Source organism: Drosophila pseudoobscura, chromosome X, assembly GCF_009870125.1.
Source record: "Drosophila pseudoobscura strain MV-25-SWS-2005 chromosome X, UCI_Dpse_MV25, whole genome shotgun sequence".
NCBI lineage: Eukaryota > Metazoa > Arthropoda > Insecta > Diptera > Drosophilidae > Drosophila > Drosophila pseudoobscura.
The window spans coordinates 27,136,708-27,145,902 of NC_046683.1; the positions used below are offsets into that span (position 1 = coordinate 27,136,708).

At 45.0% G+C, this 9,195-nt stretch overlaps 1 long non-coding RNA gene across 1 annotated transcript; it reads left to right on the forward strand.

The window, feature by feature from the left end:
- The first annotated feature begins 296 nt into the window (after nt 1-296).
- On the forward strand, nt 297-7,115 carry LOC117184933 (uncharacterized). The gene is made up of 2 exons (XR_004470404.1): nt 297-6,322; nt 6,381-7,115. It is a non-coding gene; the product is annotated as an uncharacterized lncRNA (long non-coding RNA).
- Nucleotides 7,116-9,195: the final 2,080 nt, after the last annotated feature.

Genomic DNA, 9,195 nt, shown 5'->3' on the forward strand with positions numbered 1-9,195 from the left:
CAAAAGCCGAAGCCAGCGCGTACTTCCTACTCCCGTTTAGTTATCATCACCTCCTATAACCTGTACGTTGTATGCTACAGGTAAAGACAAATTTTAAATGGCAATGGGTTCGATAAGTCTGTCACGATTTTATGTCAGGGTTTTAAGAACTTAAGAATTATAAATTTTGGCACCCAACGTGGGGCCCTTCTTCGGCTTGCCCCGACCAAGAAATTTTTATAAAGTCATCAACACCAATGCGAGCTGCATCCCAATGCAGTTTCACAAGACTTATTCCGTCATCCATTAATTCCCAAAAGATATGCATGGTCGTGCATTGTCTTGGGGATTGACTTCGAGAAGCTGAATTGCGTAGCAGTTTCTAAAAGAACTTAAAGCCCCGCACTCGAGGCTAACCAAATTACTAGGCATAGTAACGAACCTGTAGTATCTGGCCGGATAGGCCACTCTGCTAAATAGCGCCTTCCAATGTTGCTGTCGGATTAGGTTTCAAAGTGGAATAGCTCTACTGTCTACCCACGAAAATGGGAGCGTGTTGTTTGGGGGAGGAACCTGTCCATACCGTTGCTGATCATTGTCTGCCATTTTGGCCTGGATCAGGATAGTCAGTGGCTTAGAGCTACGACCTGCCCGACCCATAAACCTTGTCTTCTTCTTTAGTTTTTCTATTGTTGTTCCGTTTTTGTGTGTTTGACAGACGTAGGTGGAATGGCTCTGCTGTACTGTGGTTCTGGACAATTTGGTGGTCCGCGATCCAGGTTTTTTTTGTGTTTTTGCGACCTTCAGTATAAGTAGAGGGCCATCGGTTTGTCAGGGTTTCGGATTGCTCGGATATCCGTCAGTGGTTTAGAACTACCGAACGGTTCCAGTTCTTTCGATGACTCATTCTACTGATCGTTGATTGGTAATAATATCACCAGAGTCAGTGGAGGACGCAGGGGGACATTGGACGAATGGTACATGGTTTCCGAATTTTGTGGATACAGAGTAGATATATCGATCGTTAAAAGTTAATAATCTAGTGTAGAAAAGAAAAACTATATAAAAGTAAAATTAGGATAGGATGTCATTAGATTGGATTTTTGCCGAAATTGATCAAAACGACCATTCCGATATTATCTTTTGTATTTGCGTAAGACAGGTAGAATATCGGACACAGCTTTTAAGAACAAGTTGTAACCACGTATTTCAGTTAGTTTGTTTTAATACGAGAAGAAGTGAAAAGACTGTGTGCGCGGCGTGCAACAAACCCCTACAATCATCCGCCGCTAGCTTAGCGGAGGAATTAGCATTAGCGCAGGCGTGCGCCTCGAACGTAGAGTCTTCTCAGCTTCTAGTGAGAACCAGATCACAGCGTGTGACAGCAGTTGATGCGAATACTGAAAATTTACCGGCCGTTGGTCCAACTGAAGTCCGTGTACCAATCATGCCAGTTTCGAGTGGTGAACTAGTGAATGAAGCAAGCCCAGGCTTCGCTCAAATGGCACAGGCGTTGACGGACGCTATAGGTCAAATCGGGTTGTTGTCAAAGCCATGGAAATAGGAAATAGAATAATGTCTCGGTAACCCCATGGGTATCCCAACAGACAGCGGGACTATGACCAGATAGGATTGGACAAATAATCGCAGGATGGAAGGTGCTGTTTTCCGGAAATTCGTCCATGTCGGTGGAAGATTTCATATATCGGATAGAAGCGCTAACCAAACAGACCTTAGAGGGCAATCTCGATCTAGTGGTCAGAAACGCAGAAGCCGCACGAACTATTTGATACATTTTACGTAGCCATTGTAACCTTATCCGACAATCTCGTCCACCCCATGTCAGAAATATCGCTGTTGGAAGTGCTAAAGTCGAATCTCTTTTCCGATATTCAACATGAAATTTTATACATTTCCATTCTGTAGGTAGCACAATTGCGCAAAATAGTGCGTACTCACGAGCGCTTTTTGCAAACAGTGGCTAAGCCTATGGGCAGCGCTGAGCCGAAGCGTATTCCTATACGACGACAGGTGCATGAAATTGTGGTACAGACAGACAAGGAAGGCGATGAGGTCGATGAAACAGAACAGCTAGATATCGCTGCAGTAACCCTTTCCTGTTGGAACTTGTGATGGACCTATTTCAGGCTAAGGTAAGCTCAGTGACGTCCAGGGGTCAATCCACAAGAAATTCGTAGAAATAGATGGAACCTTAACGGCGGCGTCGGGGGTGGCCTATCGTAGAGAGGTGGGTCGGGGCTAGAGTGGGCGTCTCTCGTCGTGTATACGGAACGGCGTGCGTGGACTCGGGGTGGGGTAGTGTCGGTGCCTCGTCTAGTTCGAATGAACTTACTCAATTGGGTGTTACTCTGATAATTTGACACTTTATTATAAACCTTAGCACTTTAAATTAACTTAGTTTGATTGGTCGCCGGTGTTTCCCGTAGGTTCCTGGTACAACGTCTGTACTCCGAACCGAGTTTCTGCGCCAGTTGTTTCTTGGTTCTGGTCGTCGTCTTTTTATAAGCCCGTATTGCTGAGTCCGCGGGTTCGAAAGTGCACTTCCGCGTCGGGGTCGGGGCACTTCGTCGTTCTTGGTGACCGTCGGAAACTTCCGCGGTGTCATCTTTCCGCAGTTGATGAACCCGGAAGACTGCACTTGGCCTGGAGTGGGGGAAGTCCGTGTGACCTGATGTCTTTGGTCAGCGTTATGGAGTCGGCGCGTGTCGATCGGTGGCTACGTGTAGAGGGGGGGCGTTGGTTGCGGGGTGTGGTGTGATACGCTCATTATATGTCGGGGGACGGATTGTATCGAACCCTTTTAGGTTCGTTACAAACTGTGGTTGTCAGGGGCATCGGCATCAAGACTGCGTAGGTGATCGCACCGTCTTTTGTTACGGCTGTGGCAAACGGGATACACATAAATCGTCGTGCTCTAGGTGCAACGATCCAAAAAACTCGTCAAGCCATGCACAATCGACAGGTGCACGCAAACCAAACAGTTCGAAAGCAACGAACACCATTTAATGGACGTTTCGACAGTTCCATTACTCCCGGACTTACAAAAACTCCCAGACATTCCTTCACACACTTGTATTTTAACCCCAAGTAGGGAAAGAATTCAACTAACGACTCGATCTCGAAAGCGATTGCTCCAATATCGGCAAACTGTCAAAAACGAGTGCTCTAACGTATAGGCGTCAGTCGTTAATACGTATAAGTACTGGCGACCCTATGCGGAAGTCACCGTACTGGGAAGGACGCTCAGTGGACTTATGAATACCAGTGCATCCATAAGTTGCATAGGTGGGAAGTTTGCGGCCGACCTGTTTCAGAATCCGAACCAGATCAAGCCTGTGAGAGCAGCAGTAAGTACGGCGGATGGGCAGAGCCAGCCAATAATTGGCAAGGTCACCACCGAAGTGGGTTTTCAAGGCCAGAAGAAAGTATTGAAATTGTTTGTAGTCCCATCCTGGGCGCAAGACCTATATCTAGGCATAGACTTTTGGTCTCGTTTTAATTTGTTACCTGCTTTTCTAGCCCATAAATCTTCCAGTCCAGAGTTATCAGGTTTAGCATTCGATGGTACGTTACATGTGTGTTTGTCAAAGCAGCAGCAAGCTCAGTTAGCAGAGACGGTCAACTTGTTTCCATCCTTTGCGAATCAAGGTCTGGTTGTCGCACAAAATTGAAGTGGGCAACGCTAGGGCAATAAAACAACGACATTATGCCGAGTCTCCAGTCGTAGAAAGGCTGATGTACGTAGAGGTAGACCGAATGTTAGCTCTTGGAGTTATCGAAGAATCAGATCGCGCATGGTCGTCACCCGTGGTCCTCGTTCGTAAACCTGGAAAGGTGCGATTATGCATCGACAGTCGGAAACTTAACGAAGTCACTGTTAAGAACGCTTATCCCATGCCATTGATCGATGGCATTCTCAGTCGGCTTCCTCGAGCTGAGTTCATCTCAAGCATCGATTTGAAGGACGCCTATTGGGAAATTTCGCTGGAAGTAAGCGCTCGTGAAAAAACGGCGTTTACCATCCCAGGGCGCCCGTTGTATCAGTACACGGTCCTGCCCTTTGGGTTGTGTAATGCACCCCAAACGATGTCCAAGTTGATGGATAAAGTGAAACCGCCATCTCTACGAAATGAGATATTTATTTACCTAGACGACTTGTTGGTGATATCTGAGTCACTTGAGCAGCATATTCAAGTTCTCAATGTCCTGTCCGCCCGATTACGCGAAGCAGGTCTGACCATTAACGTGGAGAAGTCCAAATTTTGCCTAAAGGAGGTCAAATACCTAGGCCATGTTATAGGCAACATAACGATTTAAGAGTTTCCGGTCCCCCGATCCGTAAAACAAGTCCGCAGGTTCTTGGGTCTCACTGGTTGGTACGACAAATTCATAAAAAATTATGAGGGTATCGCTGCGCCTATCTAAGATACACTTAAGAGCAAGCGAAAATTTGAATGGACCGATGAAGCACAGAACGCGTTCGATTACTTAAAATCACAGATGTGTAACACTCCTGTGTTGCGCAGTCCCGATTTTACCATTTCCTTTTCAATATATTGTGATGCGAGTCACACAGGAGTGGGTGGTGTCCTGATGCAATCAGATGAAGATGGCATCCTCTGAAACTGCAGGGCTTCACCTTCAAGATTTTTCATAGAAAGGGTAGTCAGAACATCGTTCCGGATGTCTTATCACGAGTGCATACCGAAGCCTTATCGTTTATTGGCATTGATAGCCTAGTAGACGTTCAATCTAAAGCGTTTAAATCAACCAACTATCAGGAACTCCTTGCGAAAATTCAAGCTAATCCAGATCGTTTACCTGATGTAAAAGTAATGGATATCCTTCTTTATCGCCACTTCTTTATGAACACGCCACTGGTGAACAAATTAGTGACGACATGTGCTGAAAACTGTGGGTTCCCAGAGAACGCCACGAGGCCACGAACATCCCTTAGCTTCTCACAGTGGGATCAATAAGACGCTAGAACGAGTTCGACGCTTCTATTATTGGCCAAATTTAGTGGGCGATGTAAAAGCTTTTATAAACAACTGCGAAGTGTGCAAATGTTGTAAGCACCCCAATCGTCCGCTAGGTCCGCCAATGGGCAAAGCAAGAGAGACCTTTCGTCTATTTCAAAAACTTTACGTCGATTTTCTAGGTACGTACCCCCGAAGTCGAATATAGGCATTTTTGTAGTGCTCGATAATTTTTCTAAATTTCCTTTCCTAAAAATGGTAAAGAAATTTACGGCGGATGCTGTAACTCGGTTCATGGAGGAAGTCCTGTTTCATTGCTTTGGAGTCCCGGAAGTGATAGTGTCAGATAACGGTGTTCAATTCAAGTCACACAATTTCAATGATCTGTTAGCGAAATACCAAATTCGACATTCGTATGCCCCCCAAACCAATGCCTCAGAGTGGGTAAATCGCTCGGTACTCGCTGCTATCAAAGCAAAATAGCTTCATTACTTGTGCGTTACGGTCCAGTGTGCATGCAGCCGTCAAAAGTTGCCCATATCGTGTTGCTTTTGGCCAAAACATGATTACTGGCGGTTCCACTTATCAACTCCCACGAAGCATCAGTATGTTGGAGGACCGAACTGTAGTCTTTGATCGCGACGATTCCTTCGAGCTAATTGGCAAGACCGCTGCAGAAACACTGAAACAGCAACATGTTCGAAAGGAAAGAAGAAGTTTATAGACGAAATTTTGACCAGAGTAGTTTTGTGAAAGGCTTTAATGCGAAACTGGCACCTACGTTTCGGAAAGCCCGCATAAAGAAACAACTCGGGATCAGCAACTACGACCTGGAAGATTTCCAGGTGCGCTTTATTGGTAAATATCACGCAAAAGGTATTATGCAATAAATCGTATCCAGCACTGCAAGTGTCGATCACGCATTGGTTAGCAAGACCCTAAAGTGTGATTTCAGAGGGGGGGTGTAATATTCGACGCTTGTCGTGACTTTTATTTGAAATTTCAACGGCTAACTCCCAAAATTACAGCCTAAAACTAGGCAGTAAAAATTCGAGTTGCAGCTCTTGTGAGCTTTAACCATACAGAGATTATCAATAGCCGTGCACTATATTTTATTAAATATTGCTGTGGCTGGATTCTGTATAACAGAAGAAGACCATAGAAAGTGTGGGAAAAACGTGGGTTGCTGTACCTAGTAGTCCCAGCCTCTTTCTTTTTCTCCTCGTGACCGTCAGAGTGACCGGCAGTGGAAAAAGAAGTCTTGTAGAGCTGACCCAGTTCTCTAAAACAAGGTCTAGCCAAAGTCAAAGCCTAGTGCAAAACAGTGGTGCAATTCTGTTGAGGTAATTATCCACCCAGCTACAGCGACCCGTTAAAAAATGTTCTGTTCTTTCCTCGTAGGATTAGCACCACTAGTATCTACGTATTGAAACGCTGGTCTAGAAGTTACTGATTGGTTATTACCGGAGCCACGTCCCCGTACCACCGGTTAAAACCCACCGTTCGACATTCGGATGAGGCGGTAGCCGAAGGCATGGACTTGCTTCTCAAGTAAACCCGATCGGTGTGCTCTGCAAGCGTCGCGTAGACCCGTTCGACCCATGGGGATGATCTGACTGACTCTTCAAATACACCAGTCGCCCCACGAGCAATCCAAAGTGTGAGTGTACCTAACCTCACACCGCAGATGGACCGCGGTCATGGACCCCTGGCATCGGAAGCACCTAATGTTACCTGCGCCCGGTTCAATCGTGTGACACCTTCAGACCTCGAGTAGGAACTCGGTCTCCAGCCGGAAAGCATCGGATTTTGTTCTATTTTCTATCTTTCTTTCGAAATTAGACCCGATATGCGAAACCCTGTTTTTTTATCCGCTTTCTGTTTAACAATGTTCTTTTGATACGGCAAAAATGTGCAAAAGCCAATGAAATCCGGTTTAAACAAAAAGGGAATTCCTGTCCATGGGCTAAGTCAAACTGGACAAAAATGAGTAGTGTAATAATACCGATTATTTTTACAGTTTTTGATTTTGGTCGCATATACTCATCCCAATCACCTCATCCAACACACAACGAAAGATCTTTCTACGTGGGAGTCAAAGTTATTAATCGTCTCGTAAGTGATTATCATAAAAAAAACCAGTAAGCCATTTGCAAAGAATGAATGTGCGGTAACTATTCGATGGTCTTCAACCATGATCACGGTTTTATACACGTATTACTCATGCCTTTGAGCGACTTTCCATATACCCGATTCTTGTCAGGTTTTGGCACTGACCAAGTTAACGTAATGGAGTTTAAAGTTTTCTCGTTCCTATGATGAACACGTAACCTAGCCTCTATATATACATACTACTAACCATTTTGGTAAATTTAAGATCATTATACCATACCTCGCCCACTATGGTACTCTTTTCCCAGTATATTCTGTGTAGTAATACCCTATAAATGTAATACCATATCGAATAGCAGGCTTATATTAGGGACTAGATTCTATTAGCGTTAGGTTTTATAGGAATTTAAATGAAGAATTATGGATTGCTTAAATAAAGTTAGTTTGGAAATGAACCAAGGCTAAATATCTTATATCGGAACCATGCAACCTCGCTGACGGAGATGTGACCCACCGCACTCTTTGTTGGAGGAATCCTGACTGTTAATAGGTGGCCCTGAAGGATCATGGTAGGGTGGGCGTTCTCGCCAATGGGCGATACCGCAGCCGACAAAGATCTGACCGGTGATCTTCTTCGTTTACGTATCCATGCTGATCTGTGCCTTTGACCCCTGTATCCCGTTTCCTAGTATCCTTTCCATACTCGTACGCGATTTATTTTTATAAATTCTTATCTCGACCATTTGCCAGAGCTCTAAATGGGTAGTAAAATGTCCTCCATGCCCACACCCCGCCGACCAGAGACAAAAGCCAGAGCGTACTTCCTGCTCCCGTTTAGTTATCATCAGCTCCTATAACCTGTACGCTGTACGGGTGGTGAAGGCACAGAGATTACGGTCCTAGATTTGGGTTTCACTCATAGCACTACCATTGTCGGGTATATGGGTATATGGTTGCCCACGCAGGGAAAGGCTTCGTTTCATGCTAGGGCATCGTAACCTCGTCTCCGATCACCAAGAAGAGTCTTCGTTTGAGTGTCGACGAAAGCACATCGAAAATCAAGCAGTTGCAGCCGACCGCGCTTAAACCCGTTATTCGGAGCAGAGCACCGCCCAATTATTGGCCATCGGCTCCAAATTTTGTTTGTTAATTATGGCTATGTAACTCAAACGGGTGTTGCTAAATCTTGTTAAGCGCTTGTTAAATCTTGGGCTTGTTAAGCGTTCTCTGCAAGCTCGCTCTTTGTCATATCCGCGTTGTGTCGGCGTACCCACGTCTGCCGAGCGAAAAATCATTATCTCCACACCCGTCCTACCCATTATATTCTACCCTATACTCGATTACTATTAAAGTTTTATGTGGATTGAAGTTAAAAACTAATAAAATCTCGAATTGTCTATATCGTGTGGTACATTATTAAACGAAAAGATTCCCCAGAGAATTTCTGCTCAAAATTGAAATTTCGCATCGAGTATTTCACAACAAAACCAATTAAAGGGTGACACCCTAGAACAAATTTGTTGGAATATAAAAAAAAATACAATAAAAATCTTATAAAATATGACGCTATGACATAATCCTCAGCGAATTCGGAAAACTTTTCTGGCATTTGTGGCTCTGAAATTTCCAACACTCAGCGGTGCTGTTTTACCCCTTGCAATCACATTTTCCATAAAGAAAGTCTGGAAGAATTGTTCCCATTCCCAATCATCACGATGATTGTCCATATTGTAGCCGAGTTTATACGTTATCTCAACCGAAACTAGTTGTTGGCAATTGTTCTCCAACCAAGCGGCGGCCGGACATTGGTTCCAGGTCCCTCGGAAATTATTCCTCGAAGTCTTGCAAAAACTTTGGAGTCAGCACAGACCCCGGGAAATAGACATGGTCAGCCAGAGACGGGAAAGGTATCAGAGGGAAATAGCAACAGTACCCAATTGACCCATATTCCAACTGCAGGTTCAGTCCCGGTTGAACGGACCACCAGGCCAACTCGTTCAAAAAGAACTCGATGCCAGCCATCGCTCCAACCAGACGGAAACTCCATCAGCCAATGTTGCTACGAGCTCCAGCCCTTGGGAAGCACCCCATGCACGGACAGCCC